This window comes from Acanthopagrus latus, chromosome 16, assembly GCF_904848185.1.
Source record: "Acanthopagrus latus isolate v.2019 chromosome 16, fAcaLat1.1, whole genome shotgun sequence".
Lineage (NCBI taxonomy): Eukaryota > Metazoa > Chordata > Actinopteri > Spariformes > Sparidae > Acanthopagrus > Acanthopagrus latus.
The window spans coordinates 14,028,062-14,035,651 of NC_051054.1; the positions used below are offsets into that span (position 1 = coordinate 14,028,062).

Here is a 7,590-nt window from a genome sequence, read left to right on the forward strand (position 1 = left end):
TTTAATTAAATGTAGGGAAATGGTGACTCGGGATAATCTCCAGTGACTCCACTTGTAAGAAACAGCACAAACACCCTCAGTAGTCGCTGCACATTCATTTACTTTTATGTAAAATCAAAGCAAAGAAGATGGTGAGAAATAAATCCAAACACGCAGAGGTCTGTATCTGATCTGCTTTAGGAGACCAAAACTCCTGTGGATCTAAGAGCCCTCTGTAGCGCGTTCACTGTTTAAAAGTAGATATCAGCGCTAAAGTCAGAGTAAAAGTCATGAAACCACTTAAACATTACACGTTTCATTTTTTTTTTTTTTTTTAATTCTTCCACCATATAACTAAGTGTAACATGCTCCAAAGCGGTGTTTGACAGATGAAACTAAAATTACTGATGCTCTCACATTCTAAAATCCTATTACTATGAAAGCCTCTTATAATTGAGTTAGAAAATTTCACAGTCTATTACTAATCATGCACTGCGAACATGTTCAAAGTCAGTTTCCATGTCAGACACTGTCTAATCCGTCCTTTTAATGTATCCGATCCAACGGTCCCCTTCATTAGGCCGCCTATAGGTTCCTCTCCCTCTCCGTGCTATAATGAAAGGCGAGTGTATGAAAAAAAAAAAAGCGATGGAGAGAGTGTTTGCTCTGGAGAGAAACAGCAAAGTTTTTTTTTTCTTTTTCCTCTCTCTCTCTCTGTATCTCTCTCTCTGTCTCTCTCTCTTTAGACTGTGTCCTTATTAGGGCTTTTCTTTTCCAAAGCAAGGTCAGAGCTTCTACCAACTTTCAGCTTTATTAGCCTTGGGCTTGTCCTCAGGCACTAAGTGGCTCTCATGCAACACCACAGAATGCAACCTCTGATTGTGCCTTATGTCTCACTCTCCCCCTTGTTTTTTTCATGTTACGCATTAGAGTTTTCTACCCTCTCTACCTCGTCCTCCTCTCTGTTGCCTTCCGTATTGAAGTTTTCCCGCGGCTCGCCTCCTGCCTCCACCCAAGCAGCCGCATGGCTCCTCTCTCTCTCCTCCAATCCTCCTCATTAGATTCTCCCTGGATAACCTGAGAAAAAGAGCTCCTCTGTCTTCTTCTCCTCTCCATCATAGCCTCTGCCACCCCAACCACAGGATTCATCTGCTGGCGACGAGTGACCTTTGACACCGGCGCCTCGCAGGCAGGATTACCATTGAGTCCGGCTCAGGCTTTGTTCCTGGTAGCCGAGGGAGCAGAGAGGGTCTTTAATGAAATTCAAACTTTGGGCATGAGGAGCCATAGACATCTGAAGACCTCACTTCCCCTCACCTCAGTCGCAATGTGTGGAGATCAAAAAAACCTTGAGCCAAGCAGCATAGAGGAATGTTGCTCCACTCCGTGAATGCACAATGATGATGAGAAACAATGGGAGGTTTAGGTGAGAACCAAGGGTTTTTGAAGGACTCAAAATATTCTTCCAAGTGCTGTCAATTACCGCTCCACTTTCCTCTCTCGCTGGCGGCGGAAAGCAGCGAACAGTCGGGCTGAAAAGAAGTTGAAATAAAAAAATAAGATACAGAGAGGATAAAATAAGTCATCGCACATAATATAAGTTAACATCTCTCATTTTCATTTAGTGCTTTGGGAAATGTACCAAACCGGCTGAGGCCACTGGGTTTATCAGTCTGTCAGGCACATCTGTGAAGCCATCCATCTTCTCACTTGAGGTGCGGAGCCATAATAACTGTGGATTCCATATGTTTTCCCTTCGCCGTTTTCCAGATTGTGTCAAGGAAGTTTGAGTGTTTTCATTTCCACCGCGGTTCACCCCCCCCAACACCGCAGGTGCAGGTTCGCCTCACCTCGACACGAGGTGCGAGCACGGAGCGGCGTAGCGTGGTGTTTGCGGCGCGTAAAGGAAATCAAAGGGAGCCAGACTGGTGCAATCAGCTGTTCGTATACACACATATGCCGCGTATCTGTCTGCACGCGGTTTGTTTACTATAACTGATTACTGCAGATGCATATAAAAAAAAAGCCACCTGGCAGGAAAAGTCAAAACACTCATTTCTCATGATGATAAATATATTTACACCACAAGGTTAAGAGAGACATGTGCTGTAAGTCACTGATATGCTAAACAGTCCTTTTTTTATAGTAACATATAATCATATTAAATTCACATTTCATAAGAATCTACAATTAGGGTATGTAATTCGATCCCCACAGCTGGCCCAGGCTCTAACTGTAAGACCTCTGTGAAATGTGTGATAATATTTTTCTACTGGAAATGTGGCTGGAAACTATACGGGGGGGGAAGAGGCATGCCATGGCAACAGCTGTCGGGATTACTGTGCCTGCTGCACTGAGATCTGTCAAGGGGCCTCAGAGAGCCGGGCATCGCTCGACGTGAAATTCCCAAATCTGAAAAAATTGGTGAGCCACAAGTGTAGATCATCACATAACTGTCACACAGTCGGCCCATCCTACAGTCACGCATCCATCGTATAGAAATTAAAAAAAAGGAATTGTAGATTTTGTTTCATCAGAGGGAAATTAATGATCTTAACAGTCGCACTAGCCATCACACTAAATCATGATTTGATTGTGTGTACTGCTGACATAAACAACAGGATGATTTGCTCTGAATACGCCGCCGTATTGTAAATCATGCCTTCCATCTTTGCCGTGCACTGATCAGAGATCTGTTGACGCAGAAGCAAACAAAATAAGAAAAAAGAAGCATGATAAGCTCTTCCATTGAGATGATACTCCAAATTCTTAATGAAAAAAAAAAAAAAAACAGAAAGAAGAAAGATAGAAAGAAAAGAAACACAAAATCCTGGAGTCCTCATCAATCATCAGGGAGGGGGCTCCATCGCTTGAAGCCCTGCTCTGGTTTTGTCATTGACGAAAAATGGCTTTCCATAGAAAAATGAGCGAGATCACACACGCGCACACACCCTGGTCCTGTATTGATTTTTATGGCGGATGGTGGGGCTGGTGGGTAGTGGAGGCAATGCTCTCAGAGCAGATGTCTAATGGTGTTTAGAGACTCTCCACTTTATCAAGCCAGGCCAGCACTGACAGTTAGATGCTGGAGGGCAATTAAAATTAAAGCCTGCCTGATTAGAATATCATATTCATCTGGATGGTAATTACTATGTCTGGCTCCGTATAAATAATTAATTATGCAAAACCCATGCAGCTGCCACTGGCTAGAGTTAACTGACTTTCTGTCAACGTCTCACAGTTCTAGAAAGGATAAAGAGATTTGGGAAATAAGCTCTTTAGCCGCTATCTGGAAGCCCGCTGGGGTGTGCATGCAGCGCCCATTGAAACAGTGGCAGCCTGCCCTCTGTGTGCAGGTGGCTTCACCAAGACATTGTGGGGTTCCCTTTTGAAGATGTGTTTAATTTAAAAAGAGAACACTGTCTTTAAGGACATCCTCTCTCTCGTCCCCTTCTGACTCCGTCGCTCACGCCCCGCTCGCGTCTCGCTCCATGACACGGTCTGTCTCTCCATTATTTATCTCTTTGAAAAACGAGACTTTTTTTTTTTTTTTTTCCCCTCCGAGTCGCTTTTCTTTCTCACTGACACCACAACATTAAGTGGAGACTCGGTAATTAGTCTGCATTTGTAATTAGTCTGCATTTCCTGCCTCTTGTTGAAATCCGTTGCCGTTTGATTGCGTCATCTCTGGGTGCGCTGACATCTTCGGGGCTTGTTAATCAACTTGTGTGATCTTACTTTGTTAATACAACAGCAGGTACTGATTATGCTGCGGCACTGCAGTTAGCGTTCTGTAATTTTTTACAGGGATTATGTTTGCATTTTGGTTACATGTAGTGCAGAAATACAGTAAACATCTCTGTGTGCGTATGAGTGTCAACCCAAAGTTAATTCATTCCTATGGAAACCTTCCTGATCTCTATTTTTTGGGGGGTCTGGACTACTTACCTTTCTCCACAGCGCTGTGGCTGCACCAGCCCCTCTTTCTGGCTTGCTTGCATGTCTTCAAACCAGTCACAATCATCGATGGCTAATGTCTGCAGCAAAGGTGCCCCTACAGAATAGTGTCAGGGAAAACTTGGTTAGTATGCTTGAAGGCGAGCCCTCGCATTAAAAAGGGGTGAATCCCTGCAAACGAAACCGGTTAGCTTTTAGAGTAACTCGGCATTTTCAGTGTGTAGGTTAATAGCTCGGAGGTTGTCATTGTTTGTCCACATAGCAGTAAGGATTATGAAAACAGTGCACGCAGATAGCGGAACAAAACTGGCAATAGGCGACCAATGACAGGCTTCATCCCAACAGTCTACAACCGGTAACACAACATAAAACAGGGTGGAAACGAGGCGTTAGAGTGTTGTGTAATGGTTATGTAACCTCCCCATGATGCCTAGCATCATCTGTGGTTTACTGATCAATTGTAAGGCAGCAGGCTCTTATGAATGTGTCAAGGCAATAAGTCTATACTGAGTGCTTTGACCATAGCACTTAAGGCACTAACTTTATTACACTTAGTTGCCAGTTTATTAAGTAAATCCTGCTGAAACAAAAACACTCATGTTGCAAAGAACTTCAAGCTGATACAACTTTATTTTCCCCATTTTTGTTCACGGTGCCGTTAAATTGCACTGATTCTGAGAGCCCTTCTTAAAATGTTTTCAGCGCCATTTGTACCAATGAGGGCCGAGTAACATAATGTAAACAGCTCTAACACAATGCAAATTCAGTAGCACCACAAACTGCACTCTTTAAAACGGCCATAAAGTTGATTCAACAGCACGAGTTTCAACAAAAAGCCAGAGATATAAACTTTGTGGAGGTTGGATTTATTGCAGAGCCTCTGTGTTGGTCTGCGGTCTCCAGTTGGTGAAAACAGAGATACGGCTTTAGCGGTGTGGTGGTTTGGTATTTTTGAACCGATGATGGTCATGAAGCGCTTCTTACTAGGGGTCTCTCCAAGGCCCCCAGTGACATTAAAGCATATAACATATAACATATTTTTTGTGTTTTCGGGTGCCAATTCAGTCATATAGGTACCACCCTGCTAATGTGCTCTTACAGTAACGTGTCCAGAAAGTATACCGACATGTGTACCTTGAACAAATAGCACTGCCACTTGCCTTTTCTACATTTTTAAATATGAAAATACTTGATTCTTTATACACAACCTATACAAAAAAAAAAAAATCTATAAAAATACAGACGATCAGCAGAGTACCATCCTGGAAAACATGTTTCTGCCATCCAGCCATCTCTTAAATATAACAAGGTGAAATTGCCAGAGTATCTTGTGTCAGAGGGGATAATTAGAAACACCAGCGGTGGAAAAAAAGAGGGGAGGGATGGTCAACGGGAGGAAGATGTGACAGCCACAGGTATTGCACAAAGCATTATTTTTCTTATTAAAATTTCTCATCACGCAAATATAAACAATTAGCAAATGTTTAATAAGTGAAGCTGAAATCATGTTCTTGGTGTACACTTCATTACTGTGACCTTCTCCAAAGACATCCATAGCTCACAAATTAGCTTCATGCTGTTAAGGACGTTAATATGGTAATCAAATGCAGAAGGTTATATAAGCAGCAAAGGTTATTCCATTTCATGTGGGAGAATGTGGGGAAGGAAATTGAAAACAGAGCAAAAAGAAAAGACCTCAGGATGGCTTCAGTGTATTTTCAACCCTTTACATGTCTCTGTACATGCGCTAACTATTCCACCTTCTCACACACAGCGTTTAACCGAAGCTAATTGTAACATCATGCAAAAAAAAAAAACGGAGCAACGCCGACGAGCCAGAAAAGTCTGAAACGGAGAAGGCGACCTTGCATGCGCGAAAAGCATGTGATGAACATGCGAGTAGTTATGGACTCGACGTTCCAGAGTTCCCTGGAAACCAAATGTTTTATTGGGTGGGTTTCTGTGCAGCATTACCTCTGAAACCACAATTGCAGCTCGGGGGGAACCGGGACTGCCTCCATGTCTGTAGAAAATCTCCTCAGATCGAGCAGCTGTGGATCCACATTACAACAACATCTGCAGCAACTGTAACTTGACTTCCAAAAAGAGATGCTGTAATCACACGAATCTCGGTTAGAGACCTGTTTTTTTTTAAGCATGCAACCGAGGCTCCGGTGCTGCGAGTTCTCTGTTGTTTTACTAATGTTATTATTGATTTTAAGGTTCCAGTGACCACTGGGATAAGGTACCTAATTACGTTCAGCGATGTTTTACTTGATGTATGCATGTTTTCCCTCTTAGCCTCGAGGACTCTGTGGTGAGAGATGACTTGCTACATGCGTTCTTTGATAATCTTTTCTCAGTGGGAGGTTTGGTGATTATGGAGATCTCGAGGCTGAAGCTGTGGGATATAAGCTCGAAATAAGCATCAACCCTGCCACTGTAGAATTGGCTTGAAGTCAATGCCCGAGTGGCTTGTGGGAAAAAAAGTTCTGAATTGTAGGTTGATGGAAAGTTTCCTGATTAAGGGGGCTTTATTGGCAATAATAAAATATAATAGTCATAATTATATTTTCATTAGTTTATAATCACTTCAAAGTAAAAAATCATTGTGTTTACAAATCCTTTTCATGAGTTTACATCCACAGAGGGAGTTGGTCCAGTGGATCTAACATCTGGATACAGCGTTGGAGATGGCGACCAATTCGTTCTTATGAAAGCCACATGGTGGCGCACAGAGCCAATAAAGCTTGATATGACTTGCTGTGAGGCCAATACCCTGGAAAGTTTTGACGAAGCTGGCGAAAAATCTGGCTGAGCGCCGACTTGAATGGGTATTAACTGACTGAATCTTGCGGGCTCTTTTAGACTTTGTCTTGACCAAATGTCTGTTATGACAGTGAAACTAGTCACTTTGCAGGGGTCGTGCAGCTCAAGAAAATGTATCCGTCATTTCACAGTCGCTTGTTTCACAATGTAATCTTATGGGAAAAAGTCTTTTTGGGCCCCAGTGTATCATGTAACATTGTAATCAAACAGATTGACTTCTACGAAAACCTGGTACTCTTTCATGGAGTCATCCTGTACTCCATCGTTTCTACAGAAGCCCAGCACAGACAATCCAAACACTGGCTGTAGAGAGGGCCTTTTGAGCTTTTAAGAATTCACTGAGGCGAGGACTATATTCAGCTGGCTGCAGTCAGTGACCTTGTGACTCGACGCCACTAAATTCTACACACTGGACATTTAAAGTTTATAAAAGCTAGTCATTGAAAGCTGGACAACAAGCAAGTCCAAACCCCTCAATAAGCTAGTCATCAAAAATCAACAGATGGAAGATCAACATACAGAAAATTGTGAGGCAGGAAGGAAAGAGGAAGAAGATTCTGAATGCCTAATATGCACACTTTATTATTCGAGCCAAAACCTTTTATGCCAGAAGTATTGTTGACTCAACAGACGTCTGCAGAAAATCTGCAAATCGCTGAGCTACCAACCAGAAAATCAGTCAATATTGTCTTTCCTCGGCTCTCAATTCTAATGTAAAACAGCCCCAGGATGGCAGCCCGCAGCTCCATCCTGGCCCCCACAAACACTTCTGGAGGGGCACCTGGCGTTGCTGGCACACCGGACCTCACCACGGGGAAGGAGGGT

At 43.0% G+C, this 7,590-nt stretch overlaps 1 long non-coding RNA gene across 2 annotated transcripts; it reads right to left on the reverse strand.

The window, feature by feature from the left end:
- Nucleotides 1–201: 201 nt before the first annotated feature.
- LOC119004809 lies at nt 202–6,042 on the reverse strand. 2 transcript variants are annotated; one of them, XR_005070315.1, is made up of 4 exons: nt 5,911–6,042; nt 3,928–4,033; nt 1,297–1,511; nt 202–1,204 (listed from the first exon to the last, which is right to left on the reverse strand). It is a non-coding gene; the product is annotated as an uncharacterized LOC119004809 (long non-coding RNA). The 2 variants fall into 2 exon arrangements; XR_005070314.1 differs by having other exon boundaries at nt 202–1,511.
- Between the last annotated feature and the right edge of the window lie 1,548 nt (nt 6,043–7,590).